Raw genomic sequence first — 18,596 nt, 5'->3', positions numbered from 1 at the left:
TTAAAGTATTGGATTATGGAATGACCAGATGATTAAGCAATGACTATATTGTCCTTCTAAAAGACTACTTACTAAAAGTTTAGCCAAGAAAACTGCACCATCAATGACTATACTAGTTCTACATCTTTTCAGAGAATCACGGAACTAAAACTGAATCTACTGACAAAAGTTTTACTTCAAGGATACATTTGCACAAGAACCCAAGCACAGCTAGGCAACTGCCCTTAGGAGCAGCGAAACAGGAAGCCTAGGATCCTACTCTTAGAGAAGGGTTCTACCCTTCCCCAATCTCAAATTTCCTGACCTACTATTACCCTCTATTGCAGTCTATCTAAATCATAGCAGCTGCTCACCCACAAATTTACTTTGCCTTGATCCCGCATGACCCTGACTCCACTTAATGGTGTAATTTCCTGTTTCAGTTCACATTTACTAACTGCATTGTTTTTCCATTACTTTCCCATACAATTCCCAAGACACTCTAATTGACCTAAAAGTCATCACAGACCAGCCTATGAACAGGGACTGATAAAGGTGCTGGATGGGATAAATCAATGCTGTGCAGAGCTTTGTGCAAGACAAACACCTTCAGACGGGCTGGAAACATGGCAAGGACTGTGCCTTAAATATCTAATATGCTGACACCTACTCAAATGTGAGGTAGAGATGTCTTTTTTTTTTTTAACTTTTTAAATTTTTTGTTCAGGATTTTCCAAATATATCCAAAAGAACTGAGAATAGTAAATGAACTTCCTTATGCAACATCAAACTTTAACCACCATCAATCAATCCTCTGCTTTCTTGTTTCAAATTTTACCCTTCTGTTAGTTTTTTTTGCTAAAATATCTTAAAACAAATCCACAACATCACGTCATTTCATAAGGGATTCTCTTACATATACCATTCCCCATAAACCTATTTTCATATCTGGAAGTTCAAATCATGTCAAATCTTGAGGTTTAAGAGAACTACAAACCTGATCAAACCCTTCAAGTTCATGGATTCTCAAGATGGTAGCCTCAGAACGGTGGAGGAATCTCCTCCCAAAACCATATATATTTTGAAAATACAACAAATACAACTATTCCTAAAAGAGTGACCAGAAGATACAGTACACGAGCCAGGCTACATCTGTGAGAACCCAACATCTCATGGAAAAGGGTAAGATACAAAGCCATGACCCAGCGGGACCCGAGTACTCCCCACACCCCAGCTCACCAGAGGGAGGAAAAGAATCAGAGTGGGGAGGGAGTGGAAGCACAGGACTGCTAAATAACCAGCCCTAGTAATCCACCCCAGGAGCACAGACACACATTGCGTGGTGCTCTGGATGTTAGAGGAGCAGAAAAGCAAAATCCAAGACTAAGACTGCGAACAGGTTCCCAGAGCCGGCTGCCCTGGGACAAAAGAAAAGCAGGCACTTTAAAAGTCTGAAAGGGGCAAGGGTTTAACAGGTGAACAAAATCATCCTGGCACACTCAGCCCAGAAAGCAGGGAAGTTTAAGGAACTTCAGGCGCCCTAAGCTCCTGGGTGGCAACGCAGCTCCAAAGCCCCTCACGGCAATAAGCAGCCTGCCGTTCCATCCCCCCCTGCTGGCACTGCAAGCAAACCAGCTGACACACCATTGCTGTGGAACAGCTGGGAAGCAACCCCACCTACAGCAACCACACAGCTTCACACAGAAGCTTCTCCCTGCACACGGCTAACTGGCCCAGACCCAGAGGCTGCTCCATGCGTGCAGTTGACCAGCACAGACAGCAGAGACTGGCACAGAGTCGAGGAGACACAAAGGGGCTTTGCTCTTGCAGCAGAACACACACTGCTGGCCTGCGACCCCTGCTATTCTCCTAGGCCATCTTGAAGGCTGCCACACACATGGCAGCTTAGGGGATTAACCCACAGGCTGCTTCCTCTGTGCGGTTAACTAACACAGACAGCAGAGACAGGCAAGGCTACTGGCAGACATGAAGGGACTTTGTTCTCCCAGCTGACACACACACCACTCACCAGCAACAACTCCCATCGCCATGAAAAGGCAGAAGAATCTTGTTCACTCCAAAATCCCTCAAACACCAGAGAGGGCTTGGTGAGACTGAAATCACCAATCTTCCTGAATTCAAAATAAAAGTCATAAGCATGCTGATGGAGATACAGAGAAATATTAAAGAGCTAATAGATTGATTTAGGAGGGAGATAACAGAAATGAAATAAAAAATGGAAGGATTTAAGAGCAGACTGCATGAGTGGAAGAGACTTAATGGTATAGAAATCAGAGAACAGGAATACAAAGAAGCTGAGGCACAGAGAGATAAAAGGATTTCTAGGAATGAAAGAATATTAAGAGAACTGTGTGACCAATCCAAATGGAACAACATTCACATTATCGGAGTACCAGAAAAAGAAGAGAGAGAAAAAGGGATAGAAAGTGTCTTTGAAGAAATAATTGCTGAAAATTTCCCCAGGCCAGGGAAGGAAACAGTCTCTCAGACCATGAAGGTCCACATATCTCCTAACAAAAGGGAACCAAGAAGGACAACACCAAGACATATAATAATCAAAATGGCAAAGATCAAAGACAAGGACAGAGTAATAAAAGCAGCAAGAGAGAGAAAAAAGACCACCTCCAAAGGAAAACCCATGAGGCTATCATGAGACTTCTCAGCAGAAACCTTACAGGACAGAAGGAAATGGCATGATACATTCAATGCAATGAAACAGAAGGGTCTCAAACCAAGAATACTGTATCCAGCAAGATTATCATTCAAATTTGAAGGGCGAATTAAACAATTCCCAGATACACAAAAGTTGAGGGAATTTACCTCGCACAAACCATCTCAACAATGTATTTTAAAGGGACTGCTCTACATGGAAGTATGCCTAAGGCTAAATAGCAGTCACCAAATAAAATAAAACTACGGCAAAGAAAGTAGACCAACCAAATACTAACTAAAAGCAAAATAAAATCAACTATCCACAATATCAGTCAAGGGAAACACAAAGAGTACAGATAAAACACCTAACATATAAAGAGTGGAGGAGGATGAAAAAGAGAGAGAAATAAAGAATCATCAGACTGTGTTTATAATAGCGTAATAAGTGAGTTAAATTAGACGGTTAGACAGCAAAGAAGTTACCCTTGAACCTTTGGTAACCACAAATCCAAAGCCTGCAATGGCAATAAGTACTTATCTATCGAAAATCACCCTAAATGTAAATGGACTGAATGCACCATTCAAAAGACACAGACTAATAGAATGGATAAAAAAGCAAGACCTATCTACATGCTGCCTACAAGAGACTTACTTCAAACCAAAAGACATACACAGACTAAAAGTGAAGGGATAGAAAAAGATATCTCATGCAAACAATAGGGAGAAAAAAAGCAAGTGTTGCAGTACTTGTATCAGACAAAAGAGACTTCGAAACAAAGAAAGTCACAAGAGACAAAGAAGGACATTACATAATGATAAAGGGGTCAGTCCATCAAGAGGATATAACTATTATAAATATACATGCACCCAACACAGGAGCACCTACATATGTGAAACAAATACTCACAGAATTAAAGGAGGAAATAGAATGCAGTGCATTCATTTTAGGAGACTTCACACTCTACTCACTCCAAAGGACAGATCAACCAAACAGAAAATAAGTAAGGAGACAGAGGCACTAAACACATTAGAACAGATGGACCTAACAGATATCTACAGAACTCTACACCCAAAAGCAGCAGGATACACTTTCTCCTCAAGTGCACATGAAACATTTTCCAGAATAGACCACATACTAGGTCACTTAAACATCCTCAGTAAATTAAAAACAACTGAAATTGTACGAACCAACTTCTCAGATCACAAAGTTATAAAACTAGAAACAAACTGTTGAAAGAAAACAAAAAGGCCCACAAACCTATGGAGGCTTAACAACATGCTCCTAAATAATCAATGGATCAATGACCAAATTAAAAGAGATGAAGCAACATATGGAGACAGATGAAAACAACAGCACAACAACGCAACTTCTGTGGGCCATGGCGAAGGCAGTTCTAAGAGGAAAATATACAACAATCCAGGCCTATTTAAAGAAGGAAGAACAATCCCAAATGAAGTCTAAATTCATAATTATTGAAACTGGAAAAAGAAGAACAAATGAGGTCCAAAGTCAGCAGAAACAGGAACATGATAAAAATCAGAGAAGAAATAAATAAAACTGATAAGAATAAAACAACAGAAAAAAATTAATGAAACCAAGAGCTGGTTCTTTGAGAAAATAAACAAAATAGATAAACCCCTACATTGACTTATTAAGAAAAAAAGAGAAATCTACACACATAAACAGAATCAGAAATGAGAAAGGAAAAATCATGATGGACACCACAGAAACACAAAGAATTATTACAGAATACTATGAAAAACTATATGGTAACAAACTGGATAACCTAGAAGAAATGGACAACTTTCTAGAAAAATACAACCTTCCAAGACTGACCGAGGAAGAAACAGAAAATCTAAACAGACCAATTAACCAGCAATGAAATAGGATAGGTAATCAAAAAACTACCCAAGAACAAAACCCCCAGACCAGATGGAGTCACCACTGAATTTTATTAGACATTTAGAAAAGACATAATACCCATTCTCCCTAAAGTTTTCCATAAAATAGAAGAGGAGGGAATACTTCCAAACTCATTCTATGAAGCTAGAATCACCCTAATGCCAAAACAAGGCAAAGACACCACAAAAAAAAGAAAATTACAGACCAATATTCCTGATAAACATAGATGCAAAAATACTGAACAAAATACTAGCAAACCAAATTCAAAAATACATCAAGATCATACACCATGATCAAGTGGGATTCATCTCAGGGATGCAAGGATGGTACAACATTCGAAAATCCACCAACATCATCCACCACATCACCAAAAAGGAGGACAAAAGCCACATGATCATCGCCATAGATGTTGGAAGAGCATTTGACAAAATTTAACATCCATTCATGATAAAAACTCCCAACAAAATGGGTATAGAGGCCAAGTACCTCAACAAAATAAAGGCCATATATGAGAAACCCACAGTCAACATACTAAACAGCAAGAAGCTGAAAGCTTTTTCTCTTAGATCAGGAACAGACAAGGATGCCCACTCTCCCCGCTTTTATTCAACATAGTACTGGAGGACCTAGCCATGGCAACAAAGAAAGAAAAGCATCCAGATTGGTAAGGAAGAAGCCAAACTGTCACTGTTTGCAGATGACATGATATTGTACAGGAAAAAAAAAAAAACCCTCATGAATCTACTCCAAAACTATTAGAACTAGTATCTGATTTCGGCAAAGTTGCAGGATACAAAATTAATACACAGAAATTTGTTGCATTCCTACACACTAACAATGAACTAGCAGAAACAGAAATCAGGAAAACAATTCCATTCACAATGGCATCAAAAAGAATAAAATACCTAGGAATAAACCTAACCAAGGAAGTGAAAGACCTATACCCTGAAAACTATAAGACACTCTTAAGAGAAATTAAAGAGGACACTAATAAGTAGGAATTTATCCCATGCTCTTGGGTAGAAAAACCTAAAGCAATCTACAGATTCAATGCAATCCTTATCAAAATACCTACAGTATTCTTAAACTGGAACAAATAGTTCTATAATTCATACAGAACCACAAAAGACCTGGAATAGCCAAAGCAATCCTGAGAAGGAAGAATAAAGCAGGGAGATCTCACTTCCCAACTTCAAGCTCTACTACAAAGCCACAGTAATCAAGACAATTTGGTACTGGCACAGGAACAGACCTATAGACCAGTGGAACATAATAGAGTCCAGATATTAACCCAAGCTTATATGGTCAATTAATATATGATAAAAGAGTCATGGATATACAATGGGGAAATGACACCCTCTTCAACAGCTGGTGTTGGCAAAACTGGACAGCTACATGTAAGAGAATGAAACTGGACTACTGTCTAACTCCATACACAAAAGTAAACTCAAAATGGATCAAAGACCTGAATGTAAATCATGAAACCATAAAACTCTTAGAAGAACAAATTACCAACAACATTCTTCAACAAACTGGAACAAATAGTTCAAAAATTCATAAGGAAACACCAAAGACCCCGAATAGCCAAAGCAATCCTGAGAAGAATAAAGTGGGGGAGGATCTCGCTCCCCAACTTCAAGCTCTACTACAAAGCCACAGTAATCAAGACAATTTGGTACTGGCACAAGAACAGAGCCACAGACCAGTAGAACAGAATAGAGACTCCAGACATTAACCCAAACATATATGGTCAATTAATATACAATAAAGGAGCCATGGATATACAATGGGGAAATGACAATCTCTTCAACAGATGGTGCTGGGAAAACTGGACAGCTACATTTAAGGGAATAAAACTGGATCACTGTCTAACCCCATACACAAAAGTAAATTCGAAATGGATCAAAGACCTGAATGTAAGTCATGAAACCATAAAACTCTTAGAAAAACACATAGGCAAAAATCTCTTGGACATAAACATGAACAACTTCTTCATGAAAATAACTCCCCGGGGCAAGGGAAACAAAAGTAAAAATGAACAAGTGGGACTATATCAAGCTGAAAAGCTTCTGTACAGCAAAGGACACCATCAATAGAACAAAAAGGTACCCTACAGTATGGGAGAATATATTCATAAATGACAGATCCGATAAAGGGTTGACATCCAAAATATATACAGAGCTCATGCACCTCAACAAAAAAGCGAATAATCCAATTAAAAAATGGGCAGAGGAGCTGAACAGACAGTTCTCCAAATAAGAAATTCAGATCGCCAACAGACACATGGAAAGATGCTCCACATCGCTATTCATCAGAGAAATGTAAATTAAAACCACAATAAGGTATCACCTCACACCAGTAAGGATCACCACCATCCAAAAGACAAACAACAACAAATGTTGGCGAAGTTGTGGAGAAAGGGGAACCCTCCTACACTGCTGGTGGGAATGTAAATTAGTTTAACCATTGTGGAAAGCTCTATGGAGGTTCCTCAAAAAGCTCAAAATAGAAATATACCATTTGACCCACGAATTCCACTTCTAGGAATTTACCCTAAGAATGCAGCAGCCCAGTTTGAAAAAGACAGATGCACCCCTATGTTTATCGCAGCACTATATACAATAGCCAAGAAATAGAAGCAGCCTAAGTGTCCATCAGCAGATGAATGGATAAAGAAGATGTGGTACATATACACAATGAAATACTATTCAGCCATAAGAAGAAAACAAATCCTACCATTTGCAACAACATGGATGGAGGTAGAGGGTATTATGCTCAGTGAAATAAGCCAGGTGGAGAAATACAAGTATCAAATGATTTCACTCATATGTGGAGTATAATGTGGAGTATAAGAACAAAGAAAAACTGAAGGAACAAAACAGCAGCAGAATCCCAGAACCCAGGAATGGACTAACAGTTACCAAAGGGAAAGGGACTGGGGAGAAAGGGAGGGAAAGGAGGGATAAGGGCGGGGAAAAAGAAAGGGGGTATTACGATAAGCATGTATAGTGGGGGTGGGGCATGGGGAGGGCTGTGCAACACATTGAAAACAAGTAGTGATTCTACAACATCTTACTACACTGATGGACAGTGACTGTAATGGGGTGTGTTGGGGGGACTTGGTGAAAGGGGGAGCCTACTAAACATAATCTTCTTCATGTAATTGTAGATTAATGATAACAAAAAAAAAACTCTTAGAAGAAATATAGGCAAAACTCTCTTGAATGTAAACATGAGCAACTTCTTCAGGAACATATCTCCACAGGGAAGGGAAACAAAGCAAAAATGAACAAGTGGGACTATATCAAACTAAAAAGCTTCTGTACAGCAAAGGACACCACCAGTAGAACAAAAAGGCATCCTATAGTACGGGAGAATATATTCATAAATTTCATAAATGATAAGGGGTTAACATCCAAAATACACAAAGAGCTCATGCACCCCAACAAACAAAAAGCAAATAATCCAATTAAAAAATGGGCAGGGGAGCTGAACAGACACTTTTCCAAATAAGAAATTCAGATGGTCAACAGGCACCTGAAAAGAAGCTCCACATCGATAATCATCAGAGAGATGCAAATTATAATAACAATGAGATATTACCTCACACCAGTTAGGATGGCTAACATCCAAAAGACAAACAACAACAAATGCTGGCAAGGATGTGGAGGAAAGAGAACCCTTCTACACTGCTGGTTGGAATGTAAATTAGTTCAACCATTGTGGAAAGCAGTATGGAGGTCCCTCAAAAAACTAAAAATAGAAATACCATTTGACCCAGGAATTCCACTCCTAGGAATTTATCCTAAGAATGCAGGAGCCCAGTTTCAAAAAGACATATGCACCCCTGTGTTTATAGCAGCACTATTTACAATAGCCAAGAAATGGAAGCAATCAAGTGTCCATCAGTAGATGAATGGATAAAGAAGAGGTGGTACATATACACAATGGAATATTATGCAACCATAAGAAGAAAACAAATCCTACCATTTGCAACAACATGGATGGAGCTCGATGGTATTATGCTCAGTGAAATAAGCCAGGCAGAGAAAGACAAGTATCAAATGATTTCACTCATCTGCGGAGTAGTAAGAACAAAGCAAAAACTGAAGGACCAAAACAGCAGCAGACTCACAGAACCCAAGAATGGACTAACAGTTACCAAAGGGAAAGGGACTGGGGAGAGTGGGGGAAAGGGAGGGATAAAATGGAAAAGGGGCATTATGATTAGCACACATAATGTCGGGGTGGGGGGGTATGCACAGGGAAGGCAGTATAGCACAGAGAAGACAAGTAGTGATTCTATAGCATCTTACTACACTGATGGACAGTGACTGTAATGGGGTATGTGGGGGGGACTTGATAATGGGGGGAATCTAGTAACCACAATGTTGCTCATGTAATTACATATTAATTATGCCAAAGTAAAAAAGAATTAAAAGAATAAAAATCTTGTTTAAAATATATAGTTACTGACATTTATTCTGATAACCCAAAATTAATAAATTCTTGATTCAGTGGTTTTAAGAAAATGGCTAATTTTGCACCAGCTGGGAAAACTTAGTCAAAAAGAATAGCTTGAGTCTAGCTTCTAGAGATGCCAAAATGAAAGAGCAGTAGACAGTAAATAAAAGCTAGGCAAATGGATGTGGTTTTTTAAAACACTGTGATTAGAAATTTCCAACTTTTAAGTTAATTTTTTTCCTGAATGTTACAAAATTTAATGTTGCTTTAAAAAGGCAAAACCCAACAAATATCTTTCTAGCATTTTGAGTCCATTCCTCAATTAAGAAATCTCAATTGTCTAAGTAAAACCAGCTTTGAGAAAGTAAGGGGGAAGAGGATCTTTTATCACAAGAGAAATCACTAAATAGGTTATATATGAATGACCAACTTTAAAAAATCAAACTATTTTCCCATATACAATGGTATCTACCAATAGTCTACCAATAATAGAGAATCTTAAAAGCAACATAAACATGTATGTTCTGTTTCCCAGCAACAAGTGTAATTATTATTATGAGTTTTAAAGATTATAGTTGGGTATCACTGGTCAAATAGTTACATTTTTCTTATAAAATATTTCAGGTTATTTTACATCACAAAATAATAAGCAATGTTCATACAGACACAGAACAAAAGCAATATAAAACATAAATCTTTTCCTTCCTAGAAAATGTATTTCATGTTTGAATCTACAAAACCAGTAATTCTCCCTCAAAGCAGCGAGAAGTAATTCAGGACAAGTATGCTACAAAGTTAAGTTTAAAAGACAATTAGCAAAAAATCTTGAAATAAGAACACTGCATTCTATTTGATAGAATTCTATTACAAACCGAAAAAATCACAAAACCAAAAGTTAAAATATCTGCAACTGGATAAAACCAGAACACTAGGCCAATCATTTCAACAAATCTGAAAAGCACCTGTAAGATAATTTACTGCCCAGATGTTGTTTCAGCCATTATGAAAAGGCCCTATTGTCATTTTCAGATAATAACTAAAGAAAATCAGTTCTCAGCAGTCTTTGGTTCTAAATACTCAATATTCTACTTTAAAATAATGAGCTATTTAGTGCCTGTCAAATATTTAGCAGTCATCAGATGTGAACACAGATTCAACTCAAAATTAACAGAAAGAACATTCACTCAAAGAGAAAAATCACATTCCAGACTTTTGCCCTCTATATTATGACTAAGAAATATGAAAAGCGCAAGGACGATTTGGAGACTGAATGAGTTTTTATTAACTACCCTAAGTCCTCTAAAACACTCAATTAAAAAAATTTTTTTAATGAAAATTGTTTTAAAATATTAGGGTAGAGAGTTATGATTAATAAGCTTCTAGTTTTACATGTTTGTCACATATGAGTATTCTAAATAAAATGAACAGGTAGCCTCCCAAAATGTCTAGTTTGCTACATTTGAGTAATTCCAGGATTTTAAATTTCTTATACTCAACACATGACAACTTTGCCAAAAGTAAAACCTACTACTTAGGCCAAAAAGAAAAAATGAGGAAGAAGAACTATATTATAAATTTCCTAATACAGCAACAATATAGCACTTTATACAGCACTTCATTATCAAATATGGTATTCCCAGCCCCACCCCAAATGAGGGTCAGCTGTAGTTAAGATGTTTGAACTACCAGATCATGTAGGTGGGGACTGCCACTCTGTCTCTTGGCTGTATAGGCAGAGAGCAAGGAATGGACCTGCCACAAGAGGCAGGAGAACAGCCCCAGTCTCTGCCTATCCAGATCCCTGTTCACATTGTTCTTGGTTACACTTACTGTTCTTTTGTTTCAAGGCATTTTGATATTTTTGCAATACCACCACCTATTATCATACCTTCATCATTTTACTTGGTCTTGTTTGAACTGTTCTCTGTGCCCTTTACACAAAATCAGGTAGAAGGGCAGCTATTAACGACTATTCTACAGTTAAGAAAGCAGCTCTGGGGAGGTTACTAGATCAAGTTTTAATGGGTCCTATTGCGTGAAAGCGTAAGCTTTTCGTCCACTGCCTATCACACCACATGTGAAGAGCACCATTAGGAATAGCTCTGGACTAAATCAGAGGCCTCAGTTCTAGTCCTAACTTCTTGCCTGGCTATGATCATGGCCAAGTTCTCTCTAGTTTCAATCTGTTTTGGTGGTTGGGCTTCAGATCTGGTGAAGGTAAGTATACACACCATTTACCCCACTAAACGTAACTAAAAACTCTGGAGAATACACAGAGTAATAATCTGAGAACTGAAATGATGAAGGGCCAAATCTACAACTAGAGCCTGCAATACTCCTTTCTCAGTAATCAAACAAACAAACCCTAAATAAATAAATAAGCAAGCAAGGTATAGAAAAATTGAACCAACTAGATCAACAAATGCCATTAACCAACTGAATCTAACTGATACTAATAGAATACTCCATCTAGCAAGAGAAGAATACATATTGTTTTCAAGTGGAGATAGAACATTCACAAAGGCAGCACTGGGTCATAAAACAAACCTCAATAAACAATTTAAAGAACTGGAATCACGCAAAGTATATTCTCTGACTGTAATAAATTTGAATTAAGCCAGAAATCAGTAACAGAAACATAATAAGAAAAATCTCCAAATATTTGGAAATTAAGTAGCACATTTCCAAATAATCCACTAATCAAAGAACAAGATTCAAAGAAAAATTTTAAATATTCTGAACTGAACAAAAATGAAAATATAATGTATTAAAATTTATCGGATACAGACAAAGCAGGGCTTAAATGGAAATCTGCCCTAAATCTTTTACATTTTAAAAAAGGAAAGGTCTCAAATGATAACCTAAGTTCTAAAAGTCAAGAAACTAAAAAAAAAAGGAAGAGTAGAATAAAACCAAAGGAAACAGAAGAAAGGAAGTAAGAGCAGAAACAAGTGAAATTGAAATAAGAGAAATTAATGAAGCCAGACCTGGTTCTTTCAAAAGATTAATAGACTTGATAAACCTATATAGCCACATTGACAAGGAAAAAAGAGAGCAAACACAAATTACCAACATTAGGAATGAATTAGAAAATATGGCTACTGACTCCCCACAAACATTAAAAGAATAATGAAAGAATGCTACAAACAACTCTGCACATAAAATATGACTAACTATAAAATGGACAAATTCCTTAGAAGCCACAAACTTCCAAAACTTACCCAAGAAGAAAGAAATAACTTAAACAGTCTTATGTCCATTAAAGAAATTGAATTTATAATTCAAAACCTTACAAAAACTTGTTGGCTGGACTAGATTAAGGTTCACCAAACTTCTATAAAGGACCAGATATCAAATATTTTTGGGACTGGTGGGGGCCATTCAGTCCCTGTCACAACTACTGAACTGTGCTACTCTAGAGAAAAGGCAGCCAGAGATGATAATAAATGGGCATGGCTGTGTTCCAATAAAAATGTATTTACAAAAATAGGTGGCAGGCAGACTTGACCAGAAAACTAAAATTTGTCAACCCCTGCACTAGATCATAACATCACTGTAACTTCCAAATTCTCAACTACAGTTATACACTCCTGTGGTCAAAAATCACTTTGATATAGAATTTAAGAAAAGGATGATGCAAATGCTACCACACAGAGATAACTCTGTTTTGACCCAGACTTGCTAGAAATGTGTACTATAGTAAACAAAAAGAGCACACAACTCACCACCACTTAAAACTAGTCTTGAATGAATCATTACCTCAAAAAAAAATGAATCAAGACCTTATTACAATGAAAATCCTATTTTCCCATATTAATAGTGCTCTGGAATTAAACACAGTATATGATTATAAACAAAACCGAAAATCCAAGACACATTAAACTAAGGGTCTAAGTTTATTTTTAAACTTTATATCATTATGACTATAAGAAACATTGTCCAAAATGTGGAAAAACTATAGAAAAATTTGTATTGCTTATCATCCCAACACCTAGCTACAAATACTAATATTCTGATGTTTAGAGGTTATTACCTTTTGATCCACAAGCATTATTTTTAGATATGAACAAGCTTGCCTAACATCTCAAGAGCGTAAAGTAATACCAAGGACAGTCTAACAGCAATCTCATGGAGGCTAAAACCCAATCTGCAGCCTGACACTGGGCAGGTTTCCATGTCTTCTCCATCATCCTGATTTCAGGAGACCACTCCATTACTGATCCACTAGGCCAGCACCATTCGTCTTCTACATAATACACACCTTTCTGCATATAAAAGGTTAAGAACTTGCCTGTTAAATATGGCAATTCATAACACCAGACTAGCATTTAACACTGAACCTCTGGCCAGAAAGCAACACAAAATATAACTGGGGTGAGATGTGTTCCTCAGAGTTAAGGTCTTTTAAACCTCTCATCCTACACCATATGAAAATCACACATTAATTTTTGACATAGGTTTCCAAATGAAATAAATGCTGTTCTGTCAAGAGATACAAGCCCTACATGTGCTCAAATTCTGCATTCAGTGCAACATCTATTTATATTTAAATTCTCCAAAATATGCTAGGCAGCTCACAGAAAAGCTTACACTAACAAATCAATAAAATCATAGGCAAGCAGAGCTCCAGAACTACGGACTACCAATACAGGTACTGCAGTATACTGCAGGAAACCCAAGGCTTCAAAGATGGAAATCACAGCACACTGTGTAACAAAACTTGGCCCCTGTGACTGCACATCAGAGAGCCAACAGAAACATCTGTGACACTCAAGTAGACACCAGAGAGTCTAGCTTGGGAGAACACTCTTAAAAGCTTTCTTGTTCTGCTTACTTCAAGCAGTTCTTCCAGACCTGGGTCTATCTATTTAGTGTGGAATATTTCATTGGAGAACAGACATTTATAAAGCTATACAGTGGGAAACTCTATCATGAAAAGATGATGATGTGACTTGTAAAGATGCACAGTGATAAAAGTATTAAGAGCTCAGAATTTCAGGTCAGAGAGATCTGAGTTCAAATCTCAGCTGTATGTATATACATTTTTGAGCAAATAACACAATAAGGGCTATTATGGGAGTAAAATAGATAATAATGTATGTCTCTTAGTACAATGGCTAGTTTACAGTAAGCAATATAATTGTACAGAAAATCCTTATTTTTATTTTTTAAAAAAGAAAAAAATGTTAAGAACAGATATGTGTGTACATGTACACATATCCAGAATGAAGTATGGACTGCCACAGACCAAAAATAGGTGGCAGGATTACAGGTGATATATAATGAAACAGAACTTTTATAATCAGAATAATACAAAGCTATTCTTTTATTGAAAATAACAAAATGCAGCCACAAAATAATGCAGCAAAAAGCTCTTCAAAGAGTCCTGCAAAGACTGGAAAGCTCTGGCTGTGCTGAAGTGATTCCAGGAAAGCATCTGTAAAACTGAGAAGGGATTAGCATCTAAATTAAGTGCTTCCCTTCACTACAATAACAATATATCTTTGAAAGTGAACATTAACTACATCCTATTCATATATTCCATATCAAACTATTATCTAAATCAAATAAAAACTTTATACCTGACATATTAACATAATCAGACCCCTCAAATACATGCCCAGGCCAACCCAAAGAATGCCTAGTTAAGGCATTCCTCTTTAAGGATCCTATAATCACTGCATCCAACGTTTTTGGGAAAGAAGATAAAATTTATCCTTAAGCAATACCATCCTCACCAAGTCCTAAAGCATACCAATTTTCCCTTGTCTAAAACTACAGTTATAGGTGTTTTGTTTTGTTTTTTAAAGAAAAAAAGCTTTAATGGCTATTCTCTGTGGATTACTGTACTACTCTGGACATTCAATGAAGAAGGTGATGCTAAACCTTTATCTACTCACCTTAGCTGGCTGGCTACCTAGTAGTCAGAAGTATCTTAAAGAAATATAATGTGAGCAAGAAACGTAACTATATAATTTTAAATCTTCTAGTAGCCATAAGTAAAGAGAAATAGGCAAAAATTAAAAAAAGTTTAAATCTAATATATCCAAATATTATCAATGAGGTAGTTTGAGATATTTTTTTTTAGTGTAAACATTACATGGTTTTATTTTTTTTTTTTATTTTTTGAGAGGGCATCTCTCATGTTTATTGATCAAATGGTTGTTAACAACAAAATTCAGTATAGGGGGGGTCAATGCTCAATGTACAATCATTAATCCATCTCAAGCCTAACTCTCGTCAGTCTCCAATCTTCTGAAGCATAACGAACAAGTTCTTACATGGTGAACGAATTCTTACATAGTGAATAAATTCTTACATGGTGAACAGTACAAGGGCATTCATCACAGAAACTTTCGGTTTTGATCACGCATTATGAACTATAAACAATCAGGTCAAATATGAATATTCATTTGATTTTTATACTTGATTTATATGTTGATCCCAAGGTTTGAGATATTTTACATCCTTCTTGTGTACTGAGTGTTTGAAATCTGGTTTGTGGCTTTACTTACAGTACATCTGAATTTGGACTCATCACATTTTGTAGCTCAACAGCTACACACGGCTACTGGCTACCAGACTGGATGGCACAGAGCTAGAGCTATACAAGTACAAGGCCTGTGCTTGCTCTCAAAAATTGTTAAGCCTAACTCCAGGCAGTCAACACACGACCACTGTTAAAAAGAAAGACACAGGCCCAACATGGGGTCACTTCTGCTAGACAAAGTTACCAAACTGGGGCTTAATACCTAACCTAATTGCAGTTTCAAACTCCCCTAGAATGTAGTCTGCAGGAAAATCATCTGTCACACGTGCCCTCTCCAACCCCCAAAGGAAGATGAGGTAATACCCCCCCTAATAAGACTCTTTTGTCTCCAGTGAAGGTGACCTCACCCAAAATAATCCTTTTCTCTGTTCATGACTTCCTTGTCCTGCCTTTAAAAACGTCTTGCTTTCTGTAGCCCTTGGATGCATCTCTCTACTTGCTACATAGATCCTGCTCAATAATCACTTAATAAAGTGAATAGGATCTTCAGATTTACTTGGTTGAGTTGTTTTTTAACACCATGAACTGCTAAGCGAGACTGCTCAGCCCAAAACCAAATGGAATTCTTTTCAAAGATTGCGGGTCTTCTATGTTTCAGACATTGTGTTAGGTGTTTTTTTCAGACTAGGGGTGGGAATGGGGGGGGCTTTGTTTTTTGAGGCATCAGGAGATTGAAGATGGATGTGATGACTGAGATAAGTGTGGTTCCCCCAAATTCTACTATTAGAAGAACAGCTCAAAGCACATGCCCTAATAAAGGGAAAAAGAAACATATTAAGGATCAGCAGATGAATATCCTTCATCCTTCAGCAGAATGAAGAGTCTGAAATAAAGAATTCAGTTATAAGGTACAGGCTCTTCAGAAGATTTTTCACTGGCATTGAAGTAACTTCAGAGAAAATTTTAACACAATTAGGCTCCAAAGTCAGCTACAGATCTAAGGAGCAGAAATTTTAACCCATTAACCTGATAGTTTGATTTAGCCCATTAACCTAATAGTTTGAACCCTAGTCATACGAATATTTTGTTTATATGCAGAGAACATTAGGAGGATTAAAACCATTAAAAATTCTGCATAGAAGAAAAGGAAAAAACTGGAAATACGTATCACTAAAGGGTTAAGAGTAGCGATGGCTTGATTTAATGTTTAGGTATGACTTTCAATTATGTCAAGATAAACAAAGTGGCAATAACTTTTTCAAATTCAATTACATTTCATTTTATTTTCAATCCATTCACTTTTAAACCTTTTAAGATTAGACACTCACACAGCTGTTTTTCTTTCTTTAAACCTTCACAGGCAGAGTAACCTTCAGCTGATAGAAAAAGAAAAAATTAAACTTAACCACAATAACCACATTTTATTTCAAGGAAACCTGGAAATCATTTCCAAGTACAAAGATCCACTGAACTGTCACGCATATGAGGTATTTCCATAATGTTAAGTAAGTAGGGGTCAAATGCATTACTTGTAACATCAATAACTCTTAGATCTCTGAACAGTAAGTTAGCAATAGAGCCAAGACTACCCTTCAACTTTAAACCACAATGCAAGAAGGAGCATTAAGGTTGCTGGCCTCCTAAGCCCTTGGAGCCTTTAAAAGGGAGTTTGGCCCTTGCCTGATTAATTTAATTCCACCCTAAGTAAGGTATCACTTTCACTCACTGCTTATTTCAAGAGTACTTGGTTTAATTTTTTTCTATAAAAATCATCTATGTACTGCAGGATCTATAGAAAGTAGAGTTAAACCATCCACAGCCTCCTCCCCTGTAACTCTGAAGAAGGTAAGGCTTTCAAGGACCTTTCCTTTTTTCACTAATGTATCCCTAGCACCATGACTATAATACTGTTCATTCTAGTCACTCTCCCAAGTCAGCATGGTCCATTAAGCAAATACTGAGTACCCTCTTCTAGCATTTTACTAGACCCTGAAAGAATACTTGTAAAATAGTTTCCATTTCAGAAGCTTAAAACTTGGTTGCAGAAATCACATGGATAAAGAAAATACAATTAAGCAACAATTTAAGGAAGTAAACAATTAGGTCCACAACTTCAAACAGCAAAGAAATAATGTAGAATGTGCATTTTGAAACAGCCTTCAGCAGAGATACAGGTAGTGGAGAGTGGGCCTTGAAGGATAGCAAGTTAGGTTTAAACAGGTGAGAAGGGAATTTCAAACACATAATGAACAATTCCTACTGAAGCCATGAGCAAAGACTGGCCTGAGTAGGCAGAACAGACTGGAAAAGCAAGTAGAGCCTAGAAAGCAGCAACGGCAGTGGAGACAGAAAGGGACAAGTGCAAGAAACCATGAGAGCAGTTTCTTCATCTTAACTGCACTCTGCAATCAGGTGGGGAACTTTTAGAAATATTGATGCCTAGACCTCAATCCAGTGATTAATTGGGGTACACCTGGACATCAGGAATTTTTTTAAGTTCCCCTGGGATTCTGATGTGCATCCAAAGTTAAGAATCATTGCCTTAGAGGAAAAACCAATGGAACTTGGTAAGTGGTCACACAGAAGAAGGAAGACGCAAGAGATTTTAAGAGTCTATAAAAATAATGACATTACTGAGAGAATCCAGGAAATACAAAAAGAAAAAACACATGAGCCCTTCTGGACTTCCCTACTCTGTCTATAAAGCCCTAAGCAGTGAACCAGTTTTAATTACTCCACAGTCTTCAATTCTCCACATACTATAATTATTTGTCTAATATATTTTCAACAGAAATAATCAAAACTGAAAGTGAACGGGTTTTTTTCTTTTCTTTTTTTTATTAAATTATCTTTGGATACAATCTTATGAAGGTTTCACATGACCAGCACTGTGGTTTCAACATTCACCCATATTATCAAGCCCCCCCACATCACCTCCCCACCACCACTGCAGTCACTGTCTATCAGCATAGTAAGATGCTACACAGTCATTACTTGTCTTCATGCTGTACTGCCTCGCCCATGACCTACCTACATTATGACTGCGAATTATAGAGCCCCTTAATCCACTTCTCCCTCCCTCCCCAC

General features: G+C 37.2%; 2 protein-coding genes across 5 annotated transcripts in view; one reads left to right on the top strand and one right to left on the bottom strand.

Moving 5' to 3' along the window:
- CTNNA1 (catenin alpha 1) overlaps positions 1 to 18,596 on the bottom strand; it is a 208,072-nt gene that overhangs the window by 92,674 nt on the left and 96,802 nt on the right. The gene's annotated exons all lie outside the window — the stretch shown is intronic.
- The window catches only part of LRRTM2 (leucine rich repeat transmembrane neuronal 2), a 46,281-nt gene extending 27,685 nt beyond the window's left edge, over positions 1 to 18,596 (top strand). For 2 of the 4 annotated variants that reach the window (XR_012125099.1, XM_017673099.3), the window contains one exon: positions 1 to 18,596. This exon is cut by the window's left edge. The gene's annotated coding sequence lies outside the window, so the exon portion shown is untranslated. The other 2 variants (XR_012125100.1, XR_012125098.1) reach the window with 1 other exon arrangement.

This window comes from Manis javanica, chromosome 14 (genome assembly GCF_040802235.1).
Source record: "Manis javanica isolate MJ-LG chromosome 14, MJ_LKY, whole genome shotgun sequence".
Lineage (NCBI taxonomy): Eukaryota > Metazoa > Chordata > Mammalia > Pholidota > Manidae > Manis > Manis javanica.
Note: the sequence above shows the minus strand (reverse complement) of the source record. Positions and strands in the feature narration are given on the sequence as shown.